This window comes from Dermacentor variabilis, chromosome 4 (assembly GCF_050947875.1).
Source record: "Dermacentor variabilis isolate Ectoservices chromosome 4, ASM5094787v1, whole genome shotgun sequence".
Classification (NCBI taxonomy): Eukaryota; Metazoa; Arthropoda; class Arachnida; order Ixodida; family Ixodidae; genus Dermacentor; species Dermacentor variabilis.
In genome coordinates, this window is record NC_134571.1 from 235,960,373 (window position 1) to 235,981,355 (window position 20,983).

General features: G+C 48.4%; 1 pseudogene; it reads left to right on the forward strand.

Moving 5' to 3' along the window:
• The first annotated feature begins 8,832 nt into the window (after positions 1-8,832).
• LOC142578545 (uncharacterized) lies at positions 8,833-12,297 on the forward strand (annotated as a pseudogene).
• The last annotated feature ends 8,686 nt before the right edge of the window (positions 12,298-20,983 follow it).

Below are 20,983 nucleotides of genomic sequence, written 5' to 3' on the forward strand. Positions count from 1 at the left end.
AGAAAAACTGGCCACCCTCTATACACAATGCCTCATGACTTCGAGCGTACCGGAATCTTGGAAGAACGCTAACATAATCCTAATCCATAAGAAAGGGGACGCCGAAGACTTGAAAAATTATAGACCGATGAGCTTACTGTCCGTTGCCTACAAGGTATTTACTAAGGCGATTGCAAATAGAATCAGGAACACCTAAGACTTCTGTCAAGCAAAGGACCAGGCAGGATTCCGTAAAGGCTACTCAACAATAGATCATATTCACACTATCAATCAGGTGATAGAGAAATGCGCGGAATATAACCAACCCTTGTATATAGCTTTCATTGATTACGAGAAAGTGTTTGATTCTGTCGAAACCTCAGCAGTCATGGAGGCATTACGGAATCAGGGTGTAGACGAGCCGTATGTAAAAATACTGAAAGATATCTATAGCGGCTCCACAGCCACCGTAGTCCATAAACAAAGCAACAAAATCCCAATAAAGAAAGGCGTCAGGCAGGGAGATACGATCTCTCCTATGCTATTCACAGCGTGTTTACAGGAGGTATTCAGAGACCTGGATTGGGAAGAATCGGGGATAAAAGTTAATGGAGAATACCTTAGTAACTTGCGGTTCGCTGATGATATTGCCTTGCTTAGTAACTCAGGGGACCAATTGCAATGCATGCTCAGCAAAAGAGTGGGTCTAAAAATTAATCTGCAGAAAACTAAAGTAATGTTTAACAGTCTCGGAAGAGAACAGCAGTTTACAATAGGTAGCGAGGCACTGGAAGTGGTAAGGGAATACATCTACTTAGGACAGGTAGTGACCGCAGATCCGGATCATGAGACTGAAATAATCAGAATAAGAATGGGCTGGAATGCGTTTGGCAGGCATTCTCAGATCATGAACAGTAGGTTGCCATTATCCCTCAAGAAAAAAGTGTATAACAGCTGTGTCTGACCAGTACTCACGTACGGGGCAGAGACCTGGAGGCTTACGAAAAGGGTTCTGCTTTAATTGAGGACGACGCAACGAGCTATGGAAAGAATGATAGGTGTAACGTTAAGGGATAAGAAAAGAGCAGATTGGGTGAGGGAAAAAACGCGAGTAAATGACATCTTAGTTGAAATCAAGAAAATGAAATGGGGGGCATGGGCAGGACATGTAATGAGGAGGGAAGATAACCGATGGTCATTAAGGGTTACGGACTAGATTCCAAGGGAGGGGAAGCGTAGCAAGGGGCGGGAGAAAGTTAGTTGGGTGGATGAGATTAAGAAGTTTGCAGGTACAACATGGCCACAATTAGTACATGACCGGGGTAGTTGGAGATGTATGGGAGAGGCCTTTGCCCTGCAGTGGGCGTAACCAGGCTGATGTTGATGATGGTGGGAGAAGCGCACTTGCTGGGGCGCAGCTCAGCACGGAGTTCGATACATCTATATGCCGGTGCACGGGAGTTCTACATGCGCGAACAATAGCACGATACTTTTGCATGGGATTCCGAAGGGGATTTTTCAACTGTTCGATATAGGCAATAATTCAATACATCCGGGTTCTATATATCCGGGATCGACTGTATCTTGCGGTGTCGTGTCGGGACAAGTTATACGCGAATGTCACGTAGACCAGTGTACCGTCCCAGTCGCGGTGATCGTTGGAAACGTACATCGACAGCATCTCTGTGAGTGTTTGGTTGAGACATTCTGTAAGACCGTTCGTTTGTTGGTGATAGGCAATGGACAGCTTGTGCTCAGTGGCACGATAGCGCAGGAGGTCGTCTACAACTCGAGACAAGAACAAGCGGCCATGGTCTGTAAGTAACTGTCGCAATGCTCCGTCCTGGAGAATGACGTCATGGAGGAGAAAATCAGCGACGTCAGTTGCGCAACTAGTCGGCAATGCCTGTGTTATCGCATAGCGTATCGCGTAATCAGTCGCGACAGCGATCCACTTATTCCCTCTAGTCGTCTTCAAAAAAGGGCCAAGCAGGTCAACGCCTATACGAAAGAATGGTTCAGAGGGAACTTCAATTGGATGGAGTCGGCCGACAGGTGGTAAGGGAGGCTTCTTCCGGCGCTGACACAATTCGCAAGTTGCGACATAACGACACACAGAGTGGTAGAGACCCGGCCAGAAGAACCGGCGTCGTACGCAGTTGTATGTACACCAAACTGCAAGGTGTCCTGCCGTCGGTGCATCGTGAAGTTGTTCGAGAACAACAGATCGCAGTTGACAAGGAAGGACATGGAGCAACTCAGGGTTGTCAGGGTTGATATTGCGCTGGTAGAGGATGCCGTCATGCAGCACGAACATGCGGCACATGCCGTCGGTGCTGCCAGATTGCACTACAGCGATGACGGACTGTAAGGACGCGTCGCGTTGTTCAGCGCGCATGTCGGTCATGTCAGTCAAAGCCATCACGCAGGTCACTGGATCATGCTCAACAGGATCGGGAGGATCCACGGGGGGACGCGAGAGGCAGTCAGCGTCCTTGTACAGACGTCCAGACTTATAGTTGACAACAAATGAAAATTCCTGGAGTCGCAAAGCCCAGCGACGAAGCTGTCCTTTGGGGTCCCGGAAGGGAGACAGCCAGCAGAGGGCGTGGTGCTTTGTAATGACCGAAAATGTGCGGCCGTACAAATATGGCCGGAACTTGGCCACTCCCCAAACTAAAGCTAAGCACTCCCACTCGGTGGAGTAATTTCTCTCAGCAGGTGACAGCAGGCGGCTGGCGTAAGCTATCACGCACATGGTACCATTCTGCAATTGGGCGAGAACAACGCCAGTGCCATGGCCGCTTGCGTCAGTGTGGACTTCGGTCGGTGCAGATGGATCAAAGTGGGCAAGTATGGGAGAGATGGTCAGAAACCCGATGAGAGCGGCGAATGCATTAGCCTGCTGTGGGTCCCATGAGAATGGCGTGTTCTTCTTTAGAAAATCTGTCAAAGGCTGAGCAACGGCGGTGAAGTTTTTGATGAAATGGCGAAAGTAAGAACACAGGCCAATGAAGCAGCACACGTCAGAAGCAGAACATGGCACAGAGAAACTGCGTAAGGCGCGAACTTTTTCCGGATCTGGTTGGACACCGGATGCGTCAACGAGGTGTCAAACACGGTAATCTGACGGTGCCCGAATTGACACTTCGTGGAGTTCAGTTGGAGGCCAGCTTTTCGGAAGACCACAATAATGGCAGCGAGTCGGGTAAAGTGGCTGCCGAACAAGGGAGAAAAAACAATAACGTCGTCAAGGTAACAGAGACAGTTGGTCTATTTGTAGCCTCGCAGAAGAGAGCCCATCATATGTACAAATGTTGCAGGAGCATTGCATAAGCCAAAGCGCATGGCTTTGAATTGATATAAGCCATCCAGCGTGATGAAGGCCGTGTTCTTGCGGTCCATTTCATCAATTGAAATTTGCCAGTAGCCGGATCAAAGATCGATGGACGAGAAGTACTTAGCTCCGTGGAAGCAGTCCAAGGCATCATCAATGCGTGGTAGTGGGTAGACGTGTTGTCGGGTGATCTTGTTTAAATGGCGATAATCGATGCAAAAACGCCAGGTACCAAGGGTTGGCTGATGGTTCGATGACCCCTTTGCGGAGCATTTTGTCCACTTCTGATTGACTTACTCGACGTTCAGCATGTGATACGCGATAGGAGCGCCGTCGAGTAGGATTTGTGTCTCCAGTGTTGATACGGTCGTGAACAACAGATGCTTGTCCTAAAGGCTAGTCGCCGAAATCAAAGATGTCAAGGTACGATTCGAGGAGGAGACATATGTCCATGGCCTGTGCAGAGGTGATGTCAGGTGCGATCATCTTCGCCAAGTCATCCATTAGGGAACCAGAGCTGTGAGCTGCAATTGGTGCTAAGAAACCGCTCTCGGCATTCAGACTTTCAATGCCAAATTCAGAAATATTAGAAACGCTGACTAAGAACGTGCTGGCTGGAAGCACTTGAGGGCACAGGCTGAAATTTAGAAGCGAAAGAATGACGTTGTTATTAGTAATCGTCACCAGTGTATGCGGAAGAACAACGTTCCGGTTCAGAAGCACGTCGATGATGGGGCGAAGGACATATTCACCGTCGCGAATCTGTGGCTGTGCGGTCAAAGCGACGTAAGTGACTGCTTCAGGTGACAGACGCACATCTTGAAGTGAACACAAGTGTGTTGGAGCGGTGCTCGGAGCATCGGCAACTTGAGGCAGGTCCAACTGACGAATGCCAGTTGCGCAGTCGATGAGAGCGGAATGATGGGATACAAAGTCTAATCCAAGGATAATGTCGTGAGGGCAGTTTTCGATCACAGTAAAGAGAACAGAAGTAGGGCGGCCAGCTATACTTATACGCGCAGTACACATTCCAAGTAAACGAGCACGCCGCCGTCGGCCACACGAAGCACTCGGGCAGCTGCTGTGGTGAAGACCCTCCTTAAACGTTTACGTAGGCTGGCACTCATCACAGATACGTTGGCTCCAGTGTCGACGAGTGCTTGGACACGTAAGCCGTCTATTTTAACGCCAATTACACTTCTCTTTGTGGGCACCTACAGAGGATTTGCTGCAGTAGTGGGCAGTGCAGCACCAACTCAGAGGGCTGAATTTCTTAGGTTTCTGGAAGGGTGCGGCCAAAAGCCCCAGGGGACGAAAAGCGTCGTGGCTGTGGTGAACGGGAAGATGGGCGACGTGTTTGCGGTGAACGAGAATGGTGTACGCGTGGCAATAGTGAGCGACTCTACCACATGTTCCTAGCAGAGTTGGCGCTGATAGACTCAGCGGGGGGGCAAAACATTGCGGGCATTTCCGTTAAAATGGCTAAGGTAGTCGGCGTGCGAGGTGTTGAGGTCAACGAGTTGGAACAGTATCTGGCGACATGACCAATGCGGCGAAAGGTGAAACATATCGGCTGGTCGTCCACAGTTCTCCACTCAGTCGAGTTGTGATAATGCGGAGAGAAGCATCGGGGTGGAGCGAAAATAGTAGAAGGGCGTTCGTTGGCTCTGAGGTTGGTGACAGCACAGACAGAATGTAGGCCAAAGTTTTCAAGTTCCTGTCGAACGATGGCTTGCACGAGGGGAACTGAAAAAGGGGTAGCGTCAGGGCTACGCAAACAGAAAGCTGCGGGCGCCATCACGTCCAGTTCACGTCAAACGATTTGCACCACGTCTTCTGACGACGACGCATGCTGCTGTGTGGGCTGATTTTCACGTCGACGTTGCGGCAGTATTGGGAAGTCTGGTGAATGGGTGCAGGACGCGTCGGCTTTTGGCCTGCTCGAATTGTCAGCACTCTTTCATGATAGCATCAACTGTAGAGCAGCTTTTGCACATGAGCAGATTAAATGCGTCGTCAGCAATTCCGTTGAGCACATGCCCTACCTTCTCAGCTTCTGTCATGGCGTCATCGGCTTTACGACAAAGTGCCAGCATGTCCTGGATATACGAAACATAGGACTCTGGGGGATTGGGCACGAGTGGCCAGTTCCTGCTTTGTGGCAATTTTGCGGCCAGCTGGTTTGCCAAACAACTCTGTTAACTTCTCTTTGCATTGGTCCCAGCTGGTTAGCTCCTCTTCGTGGTTTTCATACCACACCTTTGCCGTGCCTCTTAGGTAGAACAACAGGTTAACTAGCACACGCGTGGGGTCCCATCTGTTGATTCCACTCACACGGAGCTCTGTTTCCAGTCGTGGTACCCCGCACCTCTCACCAGTATGTTATGGGGATGTTGAGTGTGTAAGACTGTATATACAATGTATATACAAGCGGAGTCGATGGGGTTAAAAATGGCTGACTAGTAACAACAAGCAGCAGCCAGCGTCTCGTGATCTTCTTCCTGTCTCTTCTTTCATCCTTCCGTAACAATATCATTGCGTATGTGTCATGTAATGACAAGGGCCTCAACACCTGCTCCATTGACATCAAAGACCTGCACTACTCTCTACCGCATGATACGCTGCGGCAGTGCGTAGGGGACTGTATTGACAACTACGACTCACTTGCGTTCCAGAATGCTTCCGCTGTTTCGGCAAGCGGCTTCCTTGAGCTCCTTGGATTATATTTAAGGTCATCGTTTGCCTCATGGCACGAACACATGTACATTTAAAAAAGCAGTGTGTGCATTGGTTCATGCATAGCACCAATTTTAAGCGACATGTTTCTCACTTACCATGACCGACTTATTGCTAGCTGCATTGATAGCACCTGGGTTGTAAAGGTTTTCCGTTTTGTGGATGACTTGTTACTTTTTTCATGAGAAGGTCAGGGTTTTGAGCTTGCTTTTTCAGATGCACTTTGCCTATTCAACGAGTGTTTGTTGCCACTTGTCCTGACGCATGAACTACCGGTAAATGACTCGTTAAGGTTTTTAGATTTGCGACTTAGTATCTCTAGAGATCACTTGTGCTGAATGTACGAGCCCAGAGGGAACAAGCCACTTTTGCCTTATGTCAGCCCATTCTAAGCTGGTTAAATGGGTGTTGAAGATCTTTGCTTCACAAATGCCCTAAACAAGTCTTGCTTCCACTCTTTAACGCGCAGTCTCCAAGCGCAGGCCTCCCGCCTAATATATGCCGGGTACTTCGAGCTTTTGTTAGTTTCTGTTGCAGAAAAGATATTAAAGAAAATCGAGCTGGGACACAAAGCACCAGCTCACAGTGCTGTCGGAGACAGTAAGCCAGTCATGGTGCTCCCTTACTTGCACAAGATTTCGCACAGCTTGAAGAAGATGGGCAGTAAATCCCTTGTTGACGAACTCGGGCGGATCGTGAAATAAAGTGGACATTAAAGTTGTTTTTTCTTCCCCGGAAAAATTATCAGTGCTCTGTAGCGGTGTGAATGCTCATGCCTCACGACGGAATATTTGCAATACTAACCATAGGAAGTGGTTTGGAGCATGCGTTGTGGGTGTGGTTTACACGATTCCCTTGACTTGCGGAAAGAAATATGCTGGCCAAACAGGCAGATGTTTAAATGAGCGATTGAAAGAGCATTTTTACAATGTTTATACCGCCGTGCAAGATCATCTAGGCATTCATTGCAGAGATTGCCATTGTGACCCTGAATTTGAAAACTGCGTCATGATTTCCAAATCCCGAAAACAGCTTATACATGAAATCATAAAGGCTGACAAGATGTAGCGGCTGGACGACCTTTGCATCAGCATGCTTCTATTGCCCTCACAAGAAACGAAATCATGCATCTGGCTGTGATGCAGTAGGGGTTCACGTGACTTAATGCAAAAGTTGGCCTTAGGAAGGTCAACTAAGGCCTAAGGCCTCCACATGTTGACCTTAGGAGTGACCATTTTGTAGTTGTGAGGTCTGTGATTTATGTGATTTATTTATTTTAAGTGTCGCTACGGTGGAGCAATTGCCGGCAGCCACTGCAAGGCTAATCCCACCAGTAGCCTACAACCACTCAACTCAACTCAACTTAATGCAAAAGTTGTTTTTTGGTTACTTTTGCTCATGTATACACTCCGTGCGCTGCGACTGGCGCGCCGCCGCGCGGTTGTCAGAGAAGACACTCGTTGAGAACCTGAGCAGAAGGAAATGTCTCCGCATGGTCTCCGTGCTGCCGCCGGAATACGAATCCATACCGCCGTGGAGACGCGTACGCCATGACCGCGTCGTTAACGCGTAGTTTATTGGAATAATGAATTGCTGTGTAGTCTGCTGTACCAACAGGTACGCGTCGTGCTCAGCGGGGACGACGTTTCACGGTTTCTCAGCTTGTCTGTGCTTTGTCGGGCAGCGGCAACAGTGGATCATGGCTGTGTGACAAAAAAAGTAAGTTTGGTTCCCGTGACCATGTCTTCTCTCTCGGCTGTCTCAAGTTCTGCGTTTTTGTTTTTATGTGGACTAACATCTGCACATTTCAATGGCGACGGAACAAACTGGGAGCCCTCTCAGCACACGAAGATATGCAGCGTCCATTTCGTTGGGGGTACGCCGTCCAAGGATGTGTCGTCTCCGTCGTACACACCAACAATATTTCCTGACGAGTACCGCAAGCGGTCCGTGCTTCCGGAAGATAAGGCTGGACGCTATGAAAGAGGAGAACTCCGCGAAATAGGCACTTTCTTTTTAAACCAGCTGTCAGGTATTGACAGTTTTAGATGCGATAATTTCTTGGCGACACCTGAGCCATGATTTCATCAGTAGGTGTGCTCAATGGTTCGTGTAACTGATTTCGCTCCAGTGCTGGCAAAGGCGCAGCTGCCAGAGCAGAGGTGCGCAAACTGTGGGTCGAAACTCCCCTCTCCGAGAGGTCGCGGGACGATGTGGTCGCGGCTCCTCGAAGAGTTCCCCTAATTAAAGCAGAAATAGTACGGCGGGGTAGCCATATGACACTCGGAAGCTTTGAGAGGTCGCTAGAGCATAGCTTGGCTTACACCATAATTCTCGAAAAAAAGAAAAGCGCAGTGACTTTACACAGACGAGATGGCCAAGTGCGCCTGTACTTAGAGTGGTGCGTACTTGGGAGTAAACAGCAGTGCATGTAGTCATTCCTGGGGTGATAAAACGCGCAAAGTGTGCAGCATGGGGACAAATTTGCGTGCGGAACAAAAATCGAGTCTGTTTATTCTCATCTTAAGAGATCTGACAGTAGTTACTTTTTGTTTGTTTGTTTTGGTCTTTCACCATAGCCTGACAGGGAGAGAAGGGGGAGCAGATTCATGATATGGACCTGTTGGCTGTAAACGAGATTGCTCCAATCTAAAGCAGTTCTACTGCAGCACCTCGGTCCGTGCGTACTATGTCAGTGTGAGCCAAACATTTCTGATTGCTACTGTTGAAAACTTACAGTAGCAGTGCCCACCCCCCCTAATTAGACAGACATTTTCTCATTCAATGCCAGCCTGCATTGCGATTATCTAGAGAAGTTGCGGTGTGTGTTTTTCTTCTTAGAATTAAGAAGCGGAGAACAGCCGCAACAACTGCTGCAGATCTTACCCGCTCCTTAGCATCTTTGCCAAACGGGGTGCAAGCTGGACCGCCTACGGCCACCATGAGTTTGCCAGCTTCTGCAGCACCAGCAGTCACACTACCGCTGGAGTAACCTGAAGGCATTGATGGGAATAACGAACCCAAACAACTGCAAGGAGTTGAGGTAGGTTCTGCTGCACTACCATAAGGTACTGAGTAAGTGCCCACTCAAAATTTGCAGATGATAAAAAAAAATAAAGGAATGCAGGGTGGGTGCTTCTTGTGTTTGAAAGCTAAAAGGCGGAACATACATATTGTCATAAAGGACAAACAATGCAGCAGTGAATAACAAACAACTGAACATTTATTGTGGTAAACTTGTGCCAAAAACAAACGAAAAGCAGCCTTTACTGCCTCCGTTAAAAGCACATCACCCCGATGCAACACAAAACAAAATAATGGTACACTGAAGAGGAACCTGGAGCACGAAACGTGCACAGTCCTATCGAGTGTAGAATGGCTTGAGAAGAATAATGTGAACCACCTCGGGTCGCAAATGGCTGCATGAAAAAAGATGGGTTTTGTCAGCCGCAACTTCATAGTTCGAGTCCCCCAGGCAACGAACAATTCTGTAGGGTCCAAACCTTGCTGTTGTTATCCCTATTAAAAAACCTGTGATGGTATTTCCCTTATTGTTCATCACAATGAACGTTTATTCAGTTTCACCCAGTTTCCCAGGGGCACTGTGGTGAGCCTTGCATGGGCTTTTGTGTCTTGGTGTGCCTGGTTAGGGCTTCTCAACGTGGCATACAATCGGTATTCTAGAGTAAGGTAAAGCTAAAAAACACCGTGTTCTCTTGTCTGAAAATTTTAACATGCCATCAATTTTATGCTGGTCTCAACTCAGACGCTAGAGACAGCGCAAGCCCACAGCAAAGGAGTCCTCAAGATTGCCTGCACCCTGTTCGCCAGTGCATGCGAGGCATCCACCCAGGTTGTATTCTTTGCACCTTAACAGCGTGAAACGGCTAAAGCAGGTGTTCCTTCATTGCGTTTGGAAGGCCACCAACCAAAGGGTTTCTGTGGCTACCAGTCCTTGGTGGACAAGAAAAACGATGATGCCCTCAGAGACCTGACTGGGGTGACAGTTGCGGTGTTTCTGGCCCTGTTGAGCCTCTTGCCACAGGTAAATGTTAGATCAGCTTCCAAATGACACAAGCGAGAGCATATTCACAAGTTGCCCAATTTAAATTGAACTGAAAAATAGATATGCTGATGTCATGCACGTTCATCTAAAGGTGCAGGCTTTCTTTATATTTGATGTCTCTTGGGAATGTGACATCCACCTCACACACATTTTCTGGTTATGGATAATGAACTGCACAGATGTGTACAAGATGTCTTATGTACCAGGGCTTTCTTTCCATTTTAACGTACCGTGGAATTTGTCGGAGCATATGGTACTGCAGAATGGTGGTATTTCTCCTTGTTTTCACTTGCGCTAGCAGACAGTGTATCTGCTAACGAGATTTCAGCTACCTCAGTGCAAGCTGAGTGACATATCGATCACAACCAAAACAAAAAACTGATTTCTTGATCTGACAATATTTATTTAACGTTAGTGATGGAGAATTGTTTTTAGCACATTTGCAGTTTAGGACCATGCTCTCAATAGGAAACCACATGCCCAAACTCAAATCTTAAAGTAAGCTGTTCGTACGAGGTGCATAAACATAGGCGCTGGAGAAAGTCAGCCTTTGAAAAGCGTTTATTTCACCAGATGACAGCCGTGAAATGGTGTCTGTTCTTGCTGGGTTCAAACGCTGGCTTTGTGCGTACATCTGTTGAACTTTTGATGAAGAAGGAGATGGTGGCGCAGTGAGATCAGGTGCATCTTTTAATTCTTTCACAACGCACTTTATTGGGCAACTAGCTTGTTTTTACCTGTAGCATGGCCCTCGAGCATGTGTGCCAATTTATGTATGAAGACAGATTTTGAGTTCCAAATACGGATCTCAGAAAAGCTTTGCAAAGTGACTGAATCTTAGGTGTGTCAGATGGGTTGGGATCCAATAAGCCAGGAGTGCAAGTTCCCCTGGTCTTCTCAAGTCTAACAAGTTTTTGACAGTGGACAAGACCATCAACTGCATCAGGATTGATCAGGACTGCGGTTTGAGAATGAAAGAGAAACATATGTCTAAATTGATACTCTGGTGATTTCAAGCTTGCATTTGACAATGCAGTCGCACTAGGCGCCAGGGGGACGAACCTAGACATTGTCAACTGCGACATTCAGATAAGTGTTGGCGTGAGACACAAAACAGCACTACACAGGAGTGTTTACATCAATGTGCCAGATGCACAGGCCAGAGGAGCTTGGAACAAACTTGGGAGGGATGTCTACCCACACCAAAGTACCGCCTGCTTGTGTTCAGACATTGGACAGTTTGAAGAAACCATTCATACACCTAAAACACTAAATCAGCGGAACATGCATTGTAAAATTCTGGAAGTTTCTGAATTAGTAAGAACAAAAAAGCTTTGAAGGTTGGTTTTATCACTACTGTAAATGTTGTGCTCACAAAATACCTCTCATGTTACAGGTGCGTGGCGAGAGATACTTGGACCTGGCGGTGGACAGCAAGCTTCTGCTGTTTTTCATGAAGATGTAGCATGGCCTCACATTCTCGGCATTAGGTGTTTTGTTCGGCGTACATCGAACTAGCATGTCGCACATTTTCTATGCCACTCTGGATGTCCTGTCCGTTAGCACCGGAAAGTGGATCAAGTGGTTTTCAAGGGATGTGGTACAAGCATCGATGCCTTCCTCTTTCCGCTTGAACTATGCCAGTTGTAGGGTTATTGTAGACTGTTTGGAAGTCAGAATTGAGAATCCAGGTAAAGTTGCAGATAGGGTAAACTGCTGGAGCAACTAAAAGAGCGACTTTACACTGAAATTTCTAGTTGGGATCACGCCATCCGGTTACATAACATTAATTTCGGATGTGTTTGGTGGCAGGTCGAGCGACACATACATCATCGCCAACTCTGGATTGATTAACCTGCTGGAACCGGGGGATATGGTGATGGCGGACAAAGGTTTTCCCCATGTAAAATGCGACTTGGAAAGTAAGGATGTCACACTTGTCATGCCACCATTTGCAATGCCCAACGAGCAGTTTACCAAGGCGGCGATGGAAGAAACTTGTAAGGCTGCATCTCACCGCATTCATGTGGAGAGGTGCATTCAAGACATCAAGAGTTTTGCGATCTTGAATGAAAGGCTAACTCCAGAACTCAAGTATCACATCGACAAGGTAGTGCACGTGTGCAGCGTGCTGGCTAACCTACAAGGTCCTGTTATCTAGACTGTGCGAGTGCTTTGAACAGAAGCAAATGTTTGGACAGCTCTTTTTATTTTTGCTGTATTGTGCCAGCGTGCCCGCATTTCGTTCAATAAAAAAAGAACATGCTTCCCAAGTAAACACTGCTAAAGTTTAATACAGATTTCGGCACCTCAGCACAGCTGAGAAGTAGTGCCTAAAAGAAACCACTCTAATTTCCGCACAAGTTCTTTCAGAAAGGAGTTGTTCCTTCTTCTACACATTTGGACCCCTTTGGCGAACACGTAGAAGTCACATATGCTCACACCTACAACATACATGCTTATTTGAACTTGTGTGTAGTACACGTGACTTTCCCGTAGTTGTAGCTTTTGTTCTTCATAGTGGAGATAGTCTACCAGGCGCAAACCCAAGGGGGGGCCCGGGGGGGCCTGCCCCCCCCCCCCCCGAAATTACGACGCATCCCCCCCGCCCCTGCCACCACTTCTCACAAACATCCCTAAAGCGCCGCCAAATCAATGTTGAGACTTGACAGCTATTCGGCGTTCAATATTTTGCTGCCTTTCTCACTCCTTTTGGATGGTGGTAGTTATCGGCGTCTCTTGGGATGTGATGGCCAGTTTCCTTATCAATTCGGTGCCCGCGCGATTAACTCCAGATGCATTCAACTGTCACCATCTATTCAACGGTCACGTGCATCGTTGTTACTTCTTTAGTTCAACCTTCTTTGATTACACTGATCCAAGGACCAGGAAAAGGATTCAGTTCGTGGTCAGCTGGTCTGTATGCACGTAGAACAAGTTGCGGTCAGAGAAAACGCTAATTGCGTTTAACTCTTCTTCTTGTTTCATTATTTTCTCGAGTGACGGCTCGCCACGAAGCTGACAGATCCTCGGAACCATAAACCCGTGATATGGGTTAGATAAGGTGGAAAATAAAGTAATGCAGGACAGCGTCTATCATCAAACCCTGCAATAACCCTTAAACTCATAGGCAATATGACTGTCACACGTTAACTCGTCTGGTTTTTCCCTAATTGTACGGCTATTTTATTGCAAAATTGCTAACTGTAAACAAGAGTCGCAAGGATTTGAGAAATTAAGCGATCTACTAAGGGAGAGAGCCAAGGCAACATCCAAACAGGGAGGAAAAGCGAAAATGAACATATTTAACCGTTGTTTATGAAAATATTTATGGATAAATATCTTTTTATTTAAAAAGGAAGTAGAGAGAACGTCGCCGGAAGTGGAGGACAATTCCGGGTGTTCTGAATGACGCTTCTACAGTTATCGTTCGAGCCACCTAATGTAGCCACTTCTCTACTGTGCTTATGTAGGTGTTTTTCTAACTTCCCGTGGTGGGCGCAATAGGTGTAGAATCGCAGCTTCTTGCTCCATACGTGGTTGTACGCAACTGGCGGCCACGCATTGTTACGTAACTTCCCAAATAACAATACGAGTCCGTTGTGGCACTTAACTTGTTAGATAAGTAAACGAGAGACCCAAAAAAAGCTGTGATCATTGCGCAAACATATATTTCTGTATAATTCTTCTAGAGCCAATTAAGTCGGATACATCTTAAGTCTGCAATGAAGCCCCGCCCACGCGCTCATAACCGCCAGCCACTGTTCCTCTGCGAGGTTGCAAATAATTCGCACTTCAAACTTTTGCTGTTACCCAAATAGGGCGGTAACTACAAAAATAAAATTATTAGCGCGTAATTTTATACTTTTCCCTTCGCCTATTATAGTGGAATGGTGAATGCCTAATTCTTTTTTGAACTGAAATAACATACTTGCTTCGCTACAACTATTTGTTGTGAAGTTTCACTTCAGTTGGCAGCGAAATTTCATGAATAAAATGGGTGCAGCAGTGAAATGAACTGCACCGCAGACTTTTAAGAGTCATATGCTCAGACTCCATACTGCATTTTCAGACTCCATGCTGAATCCATGTCTGTTGCACACCTCATTGCTTCCACCGATGCAAACACTCTTCAAGAACAGCAGACGCTCCGGAGGCATCAAGTACGACGCCATTTTGAAAAGGCCGCATGACGACGATTTTGTTTGCTTCTGTGATTGGCTGGCAGAGTAACACAAATCAGCGCGGTCCGTGCGCCTTTCTTGCCAACTCCTGTTTTTTTTAAGTTCTATTCTACTAAAGTAATCTTAATTTTACACTTTCGCTTCTTTACTTGTTCTTGGCAGTGTTCTTCCCGCGATTCTTTCCAGCGCGAGTCCATTTGACGTGGTTCTTTGTTTGCCAAGGAAAGGAGAGGTGTATCGCACAGGCGTATACCTGTCAGATACGCCTTATTTTATTTCTCTTTTGTGGGTTCACGCGTGTTTGTGGCGAATGGTGGGCGTTATTCACATTTGTACTAGTAAAGGTACAGCCACCTCCATTTGCATAGAAAAGTTACCTTGGGTTGCCGCCCCCCCCCCCCCGAAAAAAAATCCTGGGTACGTGCCTGTAGTCCACATTTATGTTCTCGTTAACAACGGGCTGTGTCTTGCATCTGGAAGGGGCCTTTATCTCCAGCAAGCGGATTCCTTGCTTTTCGTTCACCAAACCGTCCGGGCTACAACACAACCATGGCTGCGCAATGCTGATGACAAGTCTCACTTGAATCAGCATGTGCCCCTCTTTGGATATGAACTCGTGCCGTGCGACTGGCTCTTTTGCCACACCGTATGCACATGCAGCGCTTTTAAAGGAGTGTGGCGTTGCTAGTTGTTTTCCCAAGCTTTCATAGTCTGCTTGACGTGTCTTTATCCTGTGAACCTTGGAACTCGCTGAAATTCTCAATGCCCTCTCAAAATACCACTGTGGACGTCCACTCTTTAGAATCTGTGATAACATGTGGTACGCGGGAGTGCAAAACATAAACATACGAAACAGTGCGCCGTGCGGGGGCGAAGAGGACAGCGACTCTTTGCAAACACCTGCAAGATGGTCATCATCATCATCGACACCAATTTGGGAGCGGCGGCAGTGGCGCCTCAAAAAGCGTGGCGTGAGGGAGTGTGGCCCGTGGCGTGAGCAGTGCGTGAGGTTCCGCGTTCGACGGAAAACAGCTTCCTCGCTGGGCGTCTGGCCCATAGGAGCTATCGCCGCCCGCGCCAATATTCCACACCCGAGTCAACGCTGTCGCCCGCTGGGAGGTTACCTCGTCCCGATCTTCCGCTGGGCAACTGGTCCAGGAGGGCTGGCGGTCCTAAACCGGGGCGATTGAGCATACGAGTGAGCGGCCACAGGGCTACCCCGCCAGCTGGGGACGCGACCCGGTGACTGCGGCAGTGGGCTCCCGAGCGCATACCCCGCCGGAGGGAAACCGGGCACGCGGAGGCTCCCGTCTATCGACTGTTGCGCAGGGCCACCTGAGCACCGCGAGGCAGTCTGACCCGGCTGTCCGACCCGGCCGGCCAATACTGCTGTCCGACCCCGCTGGCCGACATCGGTTCCACGAGGTCTGCGACACGGCGACGAACGCTTCCGCCGGAACTGTAGGCCAATTATAATCCACCGATCCATAGATATAGTGCATGTCGCCTATGAGGCATTTTGGGGAACTGTCACGTGTGTGTGCCGTTATCTGTGTTGTGTGCGTCAATACAAGACTGATGTGTGTTTGTGCTTCCGCGTGCTGCTTCTCCCTTTTTCTGGAGTGATCCGGCCCCAATAACATTACAAACTGGCGAGCCTGCCAGGATTCACTCGTAAATACAGTGAAAGGGGGCAGTTTCGCTTGAGCGCAGACACACATTGATTGACGGCACCATGGATTTAGAGAAAATCGCGGCTATAGGACTCTAAATAGGATTGTCAGGCGCAGAACTTCGCAGATGGATTGAAGCTGAACAGGCAAAACAAAGGAACAAGAGAGCTGCGGAGCGATAGGCAATCAAGGAAGCTGACGAGAGGCAGCGTGAGATCCTCCAACTAAAGCTTCAGCTTCAGAAAGGAGCTCGGAATGTGCCGGCAGCAGCTCAATCCACAGAAGTTACTTCCTTTGTTCGACCAGAAACGCGATGACTTACTTGCGTATTTACAGCGATTTGAGTGCGTAGCAACAGGGCAGGGCTGGCCACAAGAAAAATTGACTTTTGCTGTGATCATGTGTCTAACTGGTGAAGCGTTAACTGTGATCGGTCGGACGACTGCCGCCGATTCATAAGATTACCCGAAGGTAAAGAAAGCTTTGCTACTGAGGTTTCAATTCATGGCTCAAGGCTACCAAGAGAAGTTTCGGAAAGCACGAGCAGTAGAGGGCGAAACTGGAAGACAGCAGCAAGAATTTCAGCCTATTTTGACCATTGGATTGAGATGGCTAATGTGCCTAAAACATATTAAGGTCTGCGAGGTCACATGATCTCTGAACTGTTTCTGCGTTGTTGTGAGCCAAAGCTAGTCATTTTCTTGAAGGAGCGAGAGTGGAAATCCCTTGACGAACTTGCTAGCTTGACGGATCGCTTTCTTGAAGCGCAGAACTGGACAAACCTAGGAAAGGGTCCTGATAACACAAAGGATTCTGGTGGGAAAAACTTTGAAGCTCCCAGGAAACCGCAACTTATGTGCACCCTCTGTCACCGGTTTGGACATTTGGCTCCTGACTGCCGTGCCCCACCTAAGCGTATGCTGAAGTGTGAGTTGTGCGCCAGAACGGGACATACAGCTGAAAATTGCCGAACTCGGTACGGGCACAACAAACCAAGTTCTGCGTGTGCACTCACCGAATCTCAACCAGTCCAGACTCGTCCAGTGAAAGAATCAAAGCATCCAGGAAAGAAGACTCGCCGATCAAGTGACAGTGACGACAAGAACCATGGGACTGCTGTAACTTTCCTCATCGACGGAATGCCAGTGGTTGAAGGCCGGCTGCTGGGAAGAAGTGTTCGTGTACTACGAGACAGCGGTTGTAATACCGCAATTGTCAGACGAGAACTCGTTCCAGAGATGTATATGACGGGAAGAATGAGCAACGTTGTTCTTCTGGATGGCTCAACAAGTTACGTGCCTGAAGCTGTCGTACAAGTGAACATGCCGTATTTTTCATTCAAGTTAACAGTGACATGTATGGACGAGCCCCTCTACGACCTTGTTCTGGGAAATCTTCCAGGCGTCAGAGGACTATATGATCCAGACTCTGACTGGCACCTCCCCCCCAATCTCCCAACGAGGAGTCGTGGTCGATAGGGATGAAGCTTCATAAGGCATCTAGGAAGCCTCACCATGTATCGAGCGTGGCTGAAGCAAAAATTGAAGAACAAGAACAAGGCAAGATTCGTCCCTTGTGCGTTCCGACAATTGTCTTACGTGACGTAACAAAAGAACAACTCATTGAAGAACAGCGCAAAGACCCGACGCTGAAGCATAGCTTTGCCAAAGGGAGCAAGTCGTTTAACTCTGGAAAGAGGCACAGCTACGAATTCGTCGAAGAAAAAGGATTGTTATATCGCCTTTACTGCCTGGCCACCGGCAGAACATTTAAGCAGGTGGTCATACCAAAAGCATTTAGATCTGGCATATTAGAAGTAGCACATGAGAGCATCGTGGCAGGACACCAGTGTATCAAGAGAACAACTGATCGTGTCCTACAAGAATTCTATTGGCCAGATGTACACGGAGACTTAAAACGCTTCGTGATGTCGTGCGACCAATGCCAAAGGACAACCTCTAAAGGGAAAGTAGGAGTCGCTCCTCTGGGCAACATGCCTCTGATCCATACACCTTTTGAAAGGGTCGCTGTTGATTTAATCGGGCCATTTTCACCAAAGTCGGACCGTGGGAACCGATACGGTCTTACGTTAATCGACTTTGCAACTCGTTATCCAGATGCTGTGGCACTCCCTGCAATCGACGCAGTTCATGTTGCAGAAGCGCTGATCGAGATCTTTTCTCGCGTCGGCTTGCCAAAAGAAATAGTCACGGACCAAGGAGCAAGCTTTACCTCAGAATTAATGAAAGAGGTTAGTCGATTACTCTCAGTCTGTTGTAGCGGGTGACAGAGTGACGGAGACGATCCAAGAGCACCGTACCACACTGTTTTATTTCAGTGACAGCGAACTATATATATATAAGCTGCTTGCCTATGACGTAACATAAAAAGAACGAATCATGTTTGACACGTGTGGCACAGCACTTCATATCACTTCTCCCTTTCTTTTAAAACTGCAGTCTTTGCACGGGTCTTCGTTGTCGGGTAGACCTCCGTAAGACCGGCGGACTTGGGGGACAGAGAGCCTGTTCGGCTGGGAGGGACGTTGGAGGTATTGTTGAAGGAACAGGCGCGGCGCCAGTTGGTCCTGAAGTGGCCAGGCTGCACCGGCCTTCTGGCGTTGACGTGGGCCGATTCTTGTTGTCCGGGCTGGGTTGAACCGAGTCAGGAGCCTCCGAATTTGGGGTCGCGGGTGACACAGGCACGCGACGGAAAATTTGGTCGAAGTGACGTCTGGCTATGCCATCTGGAGTGTCGACCGTTACGAGGCGTGAACCCTCTGTGCTCTTGACGATGCTTGGACGGCGACGCTTCCCTTGGCCAAAGTTGCGCACCCACACCTGGTCGCCGGACTGGAATCTGGGAGGCTGCGAGTAACTTCGAGATAAAGAAGGGACGCAAGTATCCAAGCGCGAACGAATTTGGTAGTTCAGCAGCATCTCTGAAGGAGACTTGCCGCACGGTAGTGGGGTAAGTCGATAGCCTAGGAGCACTCGCGCTAGTTTCGTTTCGAGATCGTTGACCATCGAGTGCTTATGAAGGCCATCCTTTATTGTGCGGACCGCACGCTCTGCCAGACCATTAGATTGTGGGTGGTACGGCGCACTACGTGGATGAGTTATGTTGCTGACAGTCATGAACTGGGAAAACTGCTGACTTGCAAACTGAGGCCCGTTATCTGATAGAACTGTTTGCGGCAAGCCAAAACGAGCAAACAATTCTCGAAGCCACGTGATTGTGACTTCTGTGGTCGCCGACTTGACGGGAAGTGCCTCAATCCATTTAGTATGCGAGTCGACGTCTATCAACAGCATGCGTCCCTCTATTGGTCCGGCATAATCAATGTGAAGCCTTGACCATTTGGTTCCCGTTTCTGGCCAACAGATAGGAACCTGTCGATGGGGCATTGGCTGGGCTTGTACACATGAGATGCACGAACGTGCAAGGCTTTCGATCTCACCATCCAACCCTGGCCACCAGAACAGCGTCCGAGCCAGTCTTTTCATCGCAGATGCACCCTGGTGTGACCGATGTAGCTCAGCGAGCATGGAGACTCGCGCTTTGCGGGGTACGACGATGCGATGACCCCACTAGAGCAGGTCTTCTACGCTTGACAGCTCCAGTCTTCTGCAAAAATAAGGTTGAAGGTGATTGTGACACGGTGACAAGCGTTTAGGCCATCCATTCAGTACAAAGTGCTGCACAGCGCTAAGGTTTTCATCTCCGTTCGTCAGCGCCCGTATTGCATCCGCTGGCACGAACGAGCTGTGAAGGGTCTCTGAAGACAACACGTATTCTGGTAAGGTGCCCGATCGACAAACATCCGTTATCGGCACGGGCAAGCGGCTGAGTGCGTCCGCGTTGGCGTTTTCCTTGCCGGCCTTGTACTCTATGCGGTAGCTATATTGGCTTAGAAACAGAGCCCATCTCTGAATACGTGCCGATGCCATTGAGGGCACAGGTCGATCTCGTAGAAGTCCCACCAGTGGTTGGTGGTCCGTGACCAATACAAACTCGCGGCCCAGCAGGTAGTCTTGAAACTTTGTTATTCCGAATACCAGTGCGAGCGCTTCCTTCTCGAGCTCAGAATAATTCTTTTCGGCGTGTGTTAACGTGCGTGAACGGAAGGCAATGGGCTTATCCAATTTTCCAATTCGGTACGAGATTACGGCACCTAAACCCAAAGGTGACGCATCGCATTCCAAGCGCACTGGTTGGTTGAGATCGAAATACGTCAGAACAGGCGAACTCAGAAGTGTTTGTTTAGCCTTGAGATATGAATTTTCCTGCGCAGTTCCCCAGTGCCATTTATGCTCTTTTTCAAGCAGAAGATACAACGGGACCAGCATCGTTGACATGCGTGGCAGGAACCGGTGATAAGTCAACACACCCAAAAACGAGCGCAATTCGCTCATATTCGTAGGCCGTGGCGAGTCGCGTATTGCTGCTAGGTTCTTCTCAAGCGGATGCAAGCCGTCTTTGTCAATGCGATGGCCCAGGTAGACGATTGAGTCTTTGCGAAAATGGCATTTTTCGGCCTTCAGCGTGATACCATTTTCTTGAAGCCTGCGCAAAACGTCCCGAAGCACTGAGCCATTATCGTCTTGACGTTCCGCTATCAATACATCGTCCAAATACACCTGCATGGCTGGAAGACCGGCCAGGACCGTTTCCATGCGCCGCTGAAAAATCGTGGGAGCCGAGGAAACTCCAAACGGAAGACGGTTATAGCAGAACAACCCCTTGTGAGTGTTTATCACGGCCAACTTCCTCGCCTCCTCATCCAAAGGGAGTTGGTTATATGCATCCTTAAGGTCCAGTGTTGTGAAAAATGATCCCCCACGTAGCGACGCGAAAATGTCTTCAATGTTTGGTAAAGGGTACTGCTCAGTTATGCAGGCAGCATTGATTGTGGTTTTGAAATCGCCGCAGATGCGAAGTGACCCGTCTTTCTTCAGTACTGGTACGATTGGCGCCGCCCACACAGAATTTGCTATGGGCGATAATA